This window comes from Oryzias melastigma, linkage group LG22 (assembly GCF_002922805.2).
Source record: "Oryzias melastigma strain HK-1 linkage group LG22, ASM292280v2, whole genome shotgun sequence".
NCBI classification, from domain to species: domain Eukaryota; kingdom Metazoa; phylum Chordata; class Actinopteri; order Beloniformes; family Adrianichthyidae; genus Oryzias; species Oryzias melastigma.
Genome location: NC_050533.1, coordinates 5645635 through 5657747, shown reverse-complemented (window position 1 = coordinate 5657747; position 12113 = coordinate 5645635). Strand labels below are relative to the sequence as shown.

General features: G+C 38.2%; 1 long non-coding RNA gene across 4 annotated transcripts in view; it reads right to left on the bottom strand.

The window, feature by feature from the left end:
- The window catches only part of LOC112149120, a 17953-nt gene that overhangs the window by 4537 nt on the left and 1303 nt on the right, over positions 1-12113 (bottom strand). Inside the window, exons 3-4 of one of the 4 annotated variants that reach the window (XR_002919748.2) lie at positions 10998-11107; positions 9776-10885 (exon numbers count right to left, since the gene is read on the bottom strand). The exons of 2 other annotated variants lie outside the window; for them this stretch is intronic. This is a non-coding gene — a long non-coding RNA (uncharacterized LOC112149120). Of the gene's footprint in view, positions 1-9775; positions 11108-12113 lie in introns of those variants that run through there. One more of the 4 variants, XR_004947070.1, reaches the window with a different exon arrangement.

Sequence of the window (12113 nt, the reverse complement as noted above, 5' to 3'; positions counted from 1 at the left end):
GTCACAAATTGACATTTGGTTAAGGAATCCTCCAAGTAACTTTTTGACGTTTTAAGTGTCCCAAACTTGTCGTTTTTTTTACGTGCTGGCTGTTCTCATTAAATCTCCGGACCCCAACCTCCGAGCTGCAAACTGGAACCGGTCCAGTACCAGGACGGGAAGTACACTGGTACCCACACCAGACACGGTACCAGATGGGTTAATGGAAGTAAAATCGAGTTAGGGTACCAGTTCGGGTCCAGTACTGCAACCAGTTTGGTACTGCAACCAGTTCCGCGTCCTGTGCCAGGTTACAGTACCGGTTCAGGTAGGATACTGCGTCTGGGACCGCAACCAGTACTGCGTCCTGTGCCAGGTTACCAGTCTGGTACCACGTTTTGGTCCTGGGTTAGGGTACCGGTTCAGGTCTGGTCAGGCATTTGGTACCGCAACTACTAACACGTTTGATGCCGGGTTAGAATATCGATACCGCAACCAGTACCTCATCTGGTGCCGGGTTAGGGTATTGGTTTGCATCAGTTACCGCGTCTGGTACTGGTTCGCGTCTAGTACCTTGTCTGCTTCCGCATCCGGTGCCAGGTTAGGGTACCGGTTCAAGTCTGCTACTACAACCAGTTCCGCGTCCTGTGCCAAGTTAAGGTACAGGCTCGGGTCCAGTACCGCGTCTGATATCGCAACCAGTACCCCATCCAATGCCGGGTTAGGGTAAAGATATGGGTCCGGTACCGTGCCTGGTACTGGTCCGAGTCCGATATCGTGTCTGATGTAGAGTACCGGTGCCTGCCACGTCCCGAGGACCGGTTTGTGTGTGGTATCGTATCCTGTACTGCGCAGCAAAGGTTGTGGACCCTTTATTTTACGGACAGCCAGCACATCACAAAACGAGTTTGCGATGCTCAATACATCGAAACGTGACACGGAGGATGCTTAACCAAACGTCAATATGTGACGATTTGGGAGTCAGAATTTTTTGTTTTGTTAGAGAGAAATAAAATATTTAATGAACATTTTTATTCTAGAAAAGTGAGTTCTGGTTTCTTTTTTCAAAGTTTGACAGGCAAATGTTTATTTAGTAAAATAAGGATGTTTAATCTCATTATTTCAGTGTTTTGACTGTTAAACCACATATACTATATTCTTAAAAAGTATTCACTCACCTGCCTTGACTCACATTTGACCTGAAATGTCCCATTCCAAAGCCATAGAGTTCATTACGATGCTGGTCCAACTTTTACAGCAATTACAGCTTCAACTCTTCTGGAAACCACGAGGTTGAGGAGTGCGTTAGTAGGAATTTTTGACCATTCTTTCTTAGAGTTATAAGTCAAAACGTCCTTTTTGTTACTTTTGGTTGTGGGCCAACCAAGATAGGGCGGTCAAGCTCTGATCGTAAGATTAAAGGTTCAATTCCTGCCTTATGATAAGTCAAAGTGTCACTAAACTCTGGTGGTTAGAGGTTGTTGCCACCATCAGTGTGTGAATGGGACTGTGGTTTTAAAGCGCTTCAGGCTTTCAAGAAAGACAGAAAAGTCCTCTACATATTTATAGATTCAAATATAACTTGAAATGTTCCAGTTACAAGACACCTCAAAGGGCTACACATAAAAAAGTGAATAAACAATAAATATCTTAACATTAATAAAACCTAACACACACAAACTGTAATAAAACTAAATTAAAACTTAAATGTTAAAACTACATAGAAGCAAAGCGAAAAGATGAGTTTTAAATATAAAGAATATAAATACAATATTATGTAAATAGAAAGCATAATGTAAAACAAAGTAACGAACCATAAGAAAAATATGGATAGTTTTGATACATTTAATGTTTTAACATATTCAAATTACTTTTNNNTGCCACCATCAGTGTGTGAATGGGACTGTGGTTTTAAAGCGCTTCAGGCTTTCAAGAAAGACAGAAAAGTCCTCTACATATTTATAGTATCAAATATAACCGTACTGAAATGTTCCAGTTACAGGACACCTCATAGGGCTACACATAAAAAAATGAACAAACAATAAGTATCTTAACATTAATAAAACCCAACACACACACACACACACTGTACAATACAGCCAATAAAACTAAATTAAAACTTAAATGTTAAAACTACATAGAAACAAAGCAAAAAGATGAGTTTTAAATATAAAGAACACAAATACAATATTATGTAAATAGAAAGCATAATGTAAAACAAAGTAATGAACCATAAGAAAAAATGGATAGTTTTGATACATTTAATGTTTTAACATATTCAAATTACTTTTCCAGGGTAACACATGCCCGGTATAATTTCCCATGGTGCTTTGTGGTAACAATGAAATTGACAGCTGAAAGTTAAATTTAGCATCTCTCTGCAGTGTAGGAGCTCATGAGAGTTGGAGGCAAGTCCATTCAGAACTGCACTGGTATTGCATGAATGCAGCACTTAATGAAATGTGGGCTGTAATTTTCTCAAACTTTTCCCTGACAGGCTGTGGTCCAAACTGTCAGATTCTAGTTTCTGATCTGTAAAAACTGAGTTTTCTCACCTTTTCTGCACCTTCTGTGTCATGAAGATTAATTTAAGAATGATTCAGAGGTGATTAGCTTTTAAAAAAGGTAAAATAAATAGTTTTTTTACATTCATGTCACAATTTGCTTTTATTGTTTGCACAAAAACTCACATATTTAAAAAAAAAATCAGTAGAAAACACCAGGATGGACAATTAATAATACAAAACAAACTAAAAGAACAAATTTCAAGGTTGTTTACCAGGTTAGAAATTGTTTTTAGAAGTTGTTTTTCTCAACTGATTTGATCATAATCATGCATGAGAGCAAACAAACCAACAAAAATGGTTGAAATATTCTGAAGGGACTGTAATAAATTTATATCATAGTGTTGTTTTGGAACAAAAAGCATTGTAAAAAAATTCTGATTAACAAGTTATAGAAAGATTATGCTTTTTAACCTTTTCATGCCTGAATTTATTTCCCGACATAAAGTTTTAAAGTCGTTCTCCAATGAAAATCCTGTTTTTTGAGTTTTTAACATGTCTGTGTGGCATTTTTCCTTTTAAAGAGAACAAATATAATAAGAAATCATTTTGTTTTTGCAATTTCTGAGTATTTCTCCTTTTAAATCTGTCAATCAATCAATCTAAGAACGGCGGCTCATTTGACCGCATTTTGATGTTAGCTTTCATTATTTTATCAAGAACTCTGAGAAACCAATGATTGAATGTATTGATCACAGCAACATCAATAAACATTGGAGAATTAGCTAAAAGAGTCTTTGGTGAACTGGAAGGAGAAAGAATCAGGATTTTGGAGGAAGTTCTGTCCATGAAGATCTTCACTTCCTTGTTAGAGCTGACATCCGGATCAGAACCATACGGCTGGACATTACCGATATTGCTGGACATTTTTATGTAGCAGCGGTGAAGATTTACGCTAGCGAGACACAGAGCTATCAGACAGGGGGTGATCAGGGGTGGGGCTTCTTCCAAAAGCCACACCCCCCCAGGGGAGATTATGGAAACAGAGGCTTCAGATCAACATAAGAAACGTTTAAGACATTTAGGTTGCAAGATTTGGGTTAAAAACTTCATAATCATAATGAAAACACTACAGGAACTTTTTTGTTATTAAAAATGTCATATTCTGAGAGGACAGTAATATATTTGTGTTGTTTGGCAACAAAAAATATAGTAAAAAAATGCAAATTAATAAGTAAAAAAAATATATGCTTTTTAACCTCTTCATAGCTTTATTTTATTTCCTGTTATATGTAAAAGAAATGGTTCTTTCACGTTTTTTCCATTTTAGGTTTATGCTAAACTAAGTCGAGTCCTGGATTGGTTGCAAATTAGCAACATTGAGCCTGAAGGGGTTAAGTTCAGGCAAATGTTTAGCCACAAACAAATTGACATAATCCCAACTGGTTCATCAAATTTAGAAAAAAAGTGATTTTTTTTTTCTTTTTTTTAAAGTCTGTTGATGAGTATTACATCAATTCGAAAATTTAAACTTTTAAACTTTCCTAGGCATTTTGACATTGGGAGTGGGGTCATCTGGACCCCACAAGAAAGTGTGCTGATTTTTTTTCTTCAATGATTTTTCAGACATGAAATCCTGTCGACCTTCATTCCCATTTGTCATCGTCAGTGTAAGGCTTGGGTCATTTGGACCCCATAAGATAGCACAAGGATTAAAGAGCCTTCCTTAAATCAAAAATTGAAGTTTTCATCAGTGAAATCCCTTCTATAAATTTAAACTTGAATATCTTTTGCGATAAAAGCAGCATCAGACCACACGTGCGTTATTGTTCGTGGACGTTTAATTAAACAGGAATGTGAGGTGACCTTTGAAGACTGATGATAAACGGTAAACATTACTCAGCTGTAAAAACTTTGAGAATAGCAAAATTTGTCAGTGAAGTGACACCTCACAACAAATCTTCCATTATAACTTGGGTAGGAGACGTGATCTATTAGTTACGCAATGGGGCCATTTCTGTGAGTTTAAATTGCACGGGATGTTTTCTTACTTAATGTTCTTAATTTAATGTCTTGAAGATATATGATTCCAGTCCTGCTCGATCAGCAGTTTTTACTGAATGTTTTCAATTAGTTTGGAGCTTTATGAGTGGTTACTTGACAGCTCAACATTATGCACCTGAATTAGGTGCAGCTCTTGGGGATGAATGCAGATGAAGCGAAGGAAGACACATTCCGGATTCCGTCCACACCGCCGCTGTACTTACGGGGAAATACTGTAACCAAAACAAATTGCTTCCTTGTAGCTATCCTGCAGCACTAATGCGGGATAGCTGCATGCAAGGCAGAATTTCTACAATAGCCACCACAGCAGGTTCATTTTCAGCGAATTGAATAAATATCTGCTGTGCAGCTCAAAATGTCAGGGATTTTAAATAAATATACACTGAGGAGAAAAAAGACAGTCTGCAGACGCGGCTTTTTTATTGTTTATTCTTGTATCTTTTCTGATCTGCGTGAGCATGCATGCACGTGTGTGAGAGTTTAGATGCGTATCGTGCGTTAGTGCCGACAGTCTGGCTACTTTGGAAACATCTGGAACTCTGACAGCAGGTATTTGTGTTTATGACCCCGCTGTGTGAGCCAGAAGTGCAGCTGTTTGTGGGACGTTATCACAACTACTGTCCACTTAGATCCAACTTATACCAGATCTCATAAAAACTAGGAGTGTAACTATTAACTTTAACAATTAAATCTGTATTAAAAATTGTGGTTATTGATACGATTCCTACTGATATTTTTTCATTTTGAACGATTTGATTCAATAATCTAAAATCAATCGAGGACATCTTCAGCCAAAAATTCAACCAGTGATAAAAACCTGAGTACTGAACGGTAGGGGTGTATATTGACAACAGTCTGGCAATACGATACGTATCCCGATTAGTGCTGCCACAAAGGATTATTTAAAAAACGATTAGTGTTTCCGATCAGTCGATTAATTGCGTCATGGACAAAGAGGATGTAAAACACACATTTTAACCATCATTAGCTTTAAACTAACTAAAAACTAGATATATTCACATTAGCATTATCACAGATAGAATGCTGTAAGCTGAATTTGGCCATAGAAGATGCTAGTGACAATACCTGAAGATGCTGATAGCCAGCTAAAATAGTTTTGAAAACTTGGGAAATTTCCTCGTCTGGATGATAATGTCTGAGCACCATCGTGTCTGCAGTAAGTTTCCCCCTCAACAGTGCAGGTGAAGTTTTCCTGATACGTGTACAAACAAGTAAACAATAATTAATAGCAAATCAATCAACATTTTAGTTTCCTCAAGTTCTGTTGTTTTTCCACATCAAAATAAGAACATATTACTGTATGGTCACGTGCCTTTGCTAAATCCGAACACATTGGACTGAAATGATGGATTGATTATTTTTTGCTGCTATTACACGGTTGTTGTCTGCCGTGACGGTATTTGGTCGTTTTACGTTATTGTAAAAGTGAACCCACCATTTCTCAATCCAAATGCTATTTCCAATCGATATAATTGAGTTATTTTGTTTTGAAACAATTTTATAATAGGATAGGTCCATTCAATTAACAACTTGCCTCAGACAGATTGATCTGGTTTAATTATAGGAATATAAACTGGTTAATCGTTACTCCTCTAATAAACACTCATGGAAGCAGCAGAAAGTCCCAAAAATATGAATAATTTCTGTGACTTTCTTCTTTCTCCTGGTCAGTAATGATGCCTGACATATTGTGTCTTTCCCACCCACCAGTCTCAGGCCCAAACCGAAATAAATAAATAAAAACGCGCAGAAGTTAAAGAGGTTTTCAGCCCTGTGGTCGTCCTTGGGCAATATCATCACTGGGAGAATCGATAGAGCCATCGCTCAGAGAGAACACAGAGAAGGACAGAGACACTGAGACATATAGGAGGGAGCGTACAGAAAGAGGAGAAGGAGCATAATGGCTGTGAGGGAAAAGAGGAGGACAGAAGGAGAAGTTAGCAAAGTTAGCAGAAGAATACATCATTATATGCTGTGTGAGCAGAGCAGAATCACAGCGGGGTGAGGTAAAGAGAACGGATCTGGCAGGGGACTTCAAGAGTACAGTAGCAGAGACACGGACAGGGATCAATACAGTGAGTAAGCAATCCATGTGAGCATAATGGAAATGTATGGAGAGAAATAAGTATCGCCCTGATTTATGTGTGCATAATTCAAGATTGTAATTACAAAATTTAAAAAAATACAATTTACATGTGCACAAATAAAATTAAAACAGCTTGAAACGAATTACACACAAAAATCTTTAAAAATTACGCACAAATCGCTTGTTTCACACAGACAAAACCTCAGTTACACACAAATCTGATTCACTGATTCGTTCGTAAGTGGTGCGTTTAAATACTACTAGGATGCTGGGTCATTAGAGATTTCTTATCTCACATTATCGGGCATGTGTGTTTAAGAAAGTGGAAAAAAACTTGCACAAAATGTATTATATGAGTTAGAAATAAAAAACCTACGTACACACAAATCTTAAATTATGAACAAATAAGGAATTAGCCACAAATCAAGAATTACGTTAACACAAATCTGAAGTTCCACACAAATTAGGAATTACACATACACAAATCAAGAATTACGTACACATAAATTCAAAGTTACACACAAATCATGAATACGCACACACAAATCCAAAGTTGTACACAAATCCTAAGTTACGCACAAATAAGGAATACATAAGCACAAATCAAGAATACGCACACACAAATCCAAAGTTACACAAACACAATTCAAGAAAACCTACGCACAAATCAAGAATTGCGTACACACAAATCCTAAGTTACGCACAAATCAAGAATACACACACACAAATCTAAAGTTACACTCAAATCCTAAATTACGCACAAATCAAGAATACGCACGCATAAATCCTAAATTACACACAAATTAAATAAGGAATATATACGCACAAATCAAGAATATGAACACACAAATCCAAAGCTACACAAACACAAAGCCCAAAAACAAATCAAGGGTTACGTACGCACAAATTCAAAGTTACGCACAAATCAAGAATACGCACACATAATTCAAGAAAACGTAACCCTAAATTACGCACAAATCAGGAATTACTCGCACATAAATCAGATTGATACTTCTCTCTCTCCATAGAATGAAAGGGGAGGATGGACAGAGAGGACGAGGAGGAAAGCAGTGTGTGAATGAGGACAGGAGGGGGCCGAGGGAATGAGGTACAGATAGGAGAACAGAGAGTGATTAAGCAGCTGAGACGGACGGTGATTTACTGAGACAAAGAGTGACCCTGCTCCCAAGTTTTGTCAGATTTACGTTTTCCTGTACATGGATAACTTTATTATGTCCGAGGATCAAGCTGCGATGTAATTGGTCTTGTCAGTGTGCTTGAACAGAGCATGGATTTCTGCTTCGGTGCTCATAAATTTCTTACGTTAAAGCTCAACGCGAGACACAGCAATAATTCGAGTGGGTGAAATCTGGTGCCAAACCACTCATACATTTTTGAGAAAGGGGTTTTGTTTTAGACGGTAAACTACGGTCTAGTACACAAATTCAAATCTACCTGGTTTCCAAAATAAAAATTCAAACATAATCCGCCACCACACACACTTTCCTGGCTTGTTCAGCCTGCGCTCAGTGACAAGTGTCTCTTTTTCCGGTCCATCACCCAACCGATCCCCGGAATAATGTGACCGATAAATAGCACCTTTCCCCGACCTGTTTCTGTCTCATTTTAAAGCAGTCGCATTCAATTAAACTAATTCGTCCATCTGTCCGTCTTTTGCCACTTATCCCTGATCGAGGTGCCGTTGTAATAGTCAAGAATCCGTCTCCGGACTTCCCTCCTCTCGGTCACTTGAAGCTTTCCCAGGACAGCCGCTAGATATAATCTCACCGGCGAGCCCCGGGTCTGCCCGGAGGGCCCTTCCCTGAGGGAGGTGTCTAAATGCTTCTGCTGAAACGCATCCTCACCAGATGTCCAAACCACTTCGCCAGACTCGAAGAAGCAGCTTCACTTCAAGATCCTGCCGGATAACAACCCCACACAGCCAAAATCCAAGGGCTGAGCTAAGCAAAATCTAGAACTTGAGATTTTATTTTAAAAACAAAAACAGTTTATATCATTGGACACAAAAAATACCCCATGTTGACAATGCAAATATAGTTAAAATAAAGTATCCACTATATAAAATCAAAAATTACCTGGAAAAAGATGGAGAAATAATCTGACAGATTACCCATTCCACGATCTTTCATTTGCTGTTTTAGGATGTTCAAGTTCAAACAAATGGATGACAAAATGAACAGAAATCTGATAGAAACAATGATGTTCCTGCAGTGGCAGCAATGTCCTCCCATCAATCACTGCACTGGACCTGGAGAAGTCTTGCATGAATGCTCTGTGGGTCAAGAGTGTCTTGTGAGGGTGGTGTGTGCAGAGTTGGTCATTACGTTCAGTGACAAGGCAGCATTTTCCTTTATTTTTTCTCTTATAAAGACTCCAGGGTTGTCCAAAGTCCCTGACATTGATGCTAATGTCCCTAAAAGATGCCCACGTATAAATGTTGACATAAGAAACTGGAAATGTAACTCTTTATGTAGGATTTTAAGTTGAGTTGTGGGGTAAATAAGTGTATAAAAACTGTTGCTGAATAGTATTCTAATATTTGTACAACTGAATAAAAATGAAACTGACTTCCAGGTTGAAGCTTGGAGGAAAAAAGTATCAACTACACAAAGTAATTACTTTTGCTCGTTGACGTTTCTATTCTCTCACATATTGGATGCTCTAACTTTACTACTGTTTTGTTTCAAGGTTTAAACTTAGGACTAATGTGAATTATGTTAGTATGTAAGTATTAAGTTTTTGTATGACTTTTTAAAGTTGTAAAACCCATGTAGTTGTGTATTTTCATAGTGCTGGCAGCTACGCGCTGAGATTGATGTCATTAAGCAGTTGTAACGTTGATATTTGATGAAACTATTTTTTTGCAAATCTCTCCAATTGTGTGTGAACTGCTGTTGTATTGTGTACTAAGTAAACAGTTGTACTCTTTATTCCTGTTTGATAACACAACAGTCAATGGTTTACATTTGCTTGCTGCTCATTGGTTGACTCATTTCTAATCTGTTTACATCACGTGATCTCAGGCTATGGTGGCTGTTTTGGTCCAGTTGTTCCACTCTGAGAACAGAGTGTATTCAGACTCAGTTCGAAAACAAACCAATCTAAAGACAGGTCAGAGAGCGCTCCCTTTTCCTGTACAAGGGTCTGCTTGGGTGTTTTCAGACTGAAAATTTGTTCTGGATTATCAGGAGAAACAAACTCTGGTTCACTTAAAGCAAATCGAATGTGTCCAGTCTGAATACAGCCATAGTTGCACTGACTTATGACTTGTAGATGCTGTTGTTTGGTGTCTTTATGCTTTAATCTAGTACTCTGGTCATTAGTAATTTGCATGTACTGACTCCTCTTTGACAAATGCTGCATGCACAGGCTGTGCAGGTGATACAAAAGTTTCCGTGTTACACTCGTAGGATGTTTACTTAAAACTATAATCTGTCTCATTTCTAATTTCTTACAGTCGGCTGCAAGCAAGGAGGGCGCACTGATGACATAAATGGCACTAACGGGCTCTCAGTGCAGTCCACAGGATTTGGTGGGATTAAAAAGCAAGAAAAACTCATACGACACGTCCACATTTCACCTACCTTACCCTTTCAAGACATAAAGTTGTTTGCTTCAACCTGTCGCCCGCAGCATACCCATAGAAAAAAGAATACAATATGATGTACCCAGTATTCAAGTTACTGAAGTGCTTCTATTTAACTTGTGAGTAATCTAATACTGTGAACTGTTTGGATACTCCCTCCACCTTTGGTTCGGATGCTTATCAGTGATGTGTCCACAGGTACTAGTGGCCAAAAATCACAGCTTCACTAGTTTCGCTCCCGTCTCTTAATACTTAAGTGTGAACGAGTCAGTGGTCTATAAAATGATCGAAACGATCTTTGGCTCAGATGTTTCATCGGAGCAGAAAGAAACGACCACATCGGATGTCCTCCTATTTTATCGGGTCCAATCCGGCCAATAAACCCGTCCGCTGTCAGCGTCGTTAGGACGCCCCAAGTTAATGCAGTGACAAATGGCCAATCTGGGAATGAGGCTGATTAGGTTAAAATAGATCACGGAGACACAGATTTGCACATATTGGCCTTGTACTGGATCTCCTATTATTACAGCAGCTGCTCGGGTTTGGAGTCCACCGCTCCCCCTCGTCTTCCTTCATCTGCTCTTCCTCTTTCCCACTCTACACATTGCAAATTGCTGTGAACGGCTGGAGAGAGGCATGGAGGCTTGTATTAATGTAATCCCCTGCACCCAGCTCTGCCAGCTCAGCACAGAGCAGCCTCTCCTACGACAAAGGGAGTAATGGGCGCAGCTCTTACCTATTATTACAGTTCACTGTTAGCCAGGGGGACATTAACCTGTGGAACTCAACATGGACATCTTGCTCACCACAACAGTCTGATGCCGCCTGATTTTCTCCCCTTTGACACTGCATGAAGAAAATGATCCACCCATATTTAGTAAAAACCTCCATTCCCAACAAAATTCATATTTTAAAAGCGATAAGAAAATTATTTGATATATATTTTTTTTTTTGCATGTTAATGCACAAAAAAACCCTCAGGCTTGAAATAAAAACCCCCCTTTGTTCACACTATGTTCAAAGACAGTCTGCTCTTTATTTGTTTCCATTTGAAAACTATAAGCTTCCTGACGAAAAGCGACTTTTAGCCCAGTCGCTTGCAACGATTGGAGGGAAATGGGAAAATTGGTGCATCAAAGACTTAAAATGAGATGATGAAATTGAAAGCGCGATGATGAAAAGGGAAATCCTCTTCAAAACTTTTTCATGTGATTGAACTTAAAGAAACGTTGCCCCAAAGACACGAAAAATCATTTTCAATCTGAATTTTTAGGGATGTTGTTGCTAACAAAATAACAAAACATTTGAACTACAGACATGGCTGTAATTATCTCACATAAATGAAAACATTGTCACCAGAACTGCTGCTGTCTCACATGGTCTGTGTTGCATTGCCATGTTTAAATTAACATCCATTTTTTCCCCGTAAAATCTCATTATTTCCTGGAATAACGCATCATTGCAGGTTGTCATTTCCTCTGCAGCTGTGCTGCATTGGAAACACTTCATAGTTTTCATTATTATTTTGGGCTGCAGGTCAGTTGTTTTTGTTCTTTGATGCATCATGTCATGTATCTTATGAGTAAAAAAAAAAAAAATCACAGATTTTTTGCACAAAGTTGTTTTTATCCCTAAAAATAACACTTTTTTGGGTTCCATATTTTAATCTGAAACAAAATTGGTGCATTTATATTTACAAGAAAACTCTGTTTTAAAATATTTGGCTATAAATACTTTTAGAATCGTGTTTTATGTGTTTTCTTTTGCACACCATTATTAGCTTCTTGAAAAGTGGATTCATGGTTTTATGGTGATAATGTCTGTTGTGTGTGTGTTTTTTTTTTTACTTGTC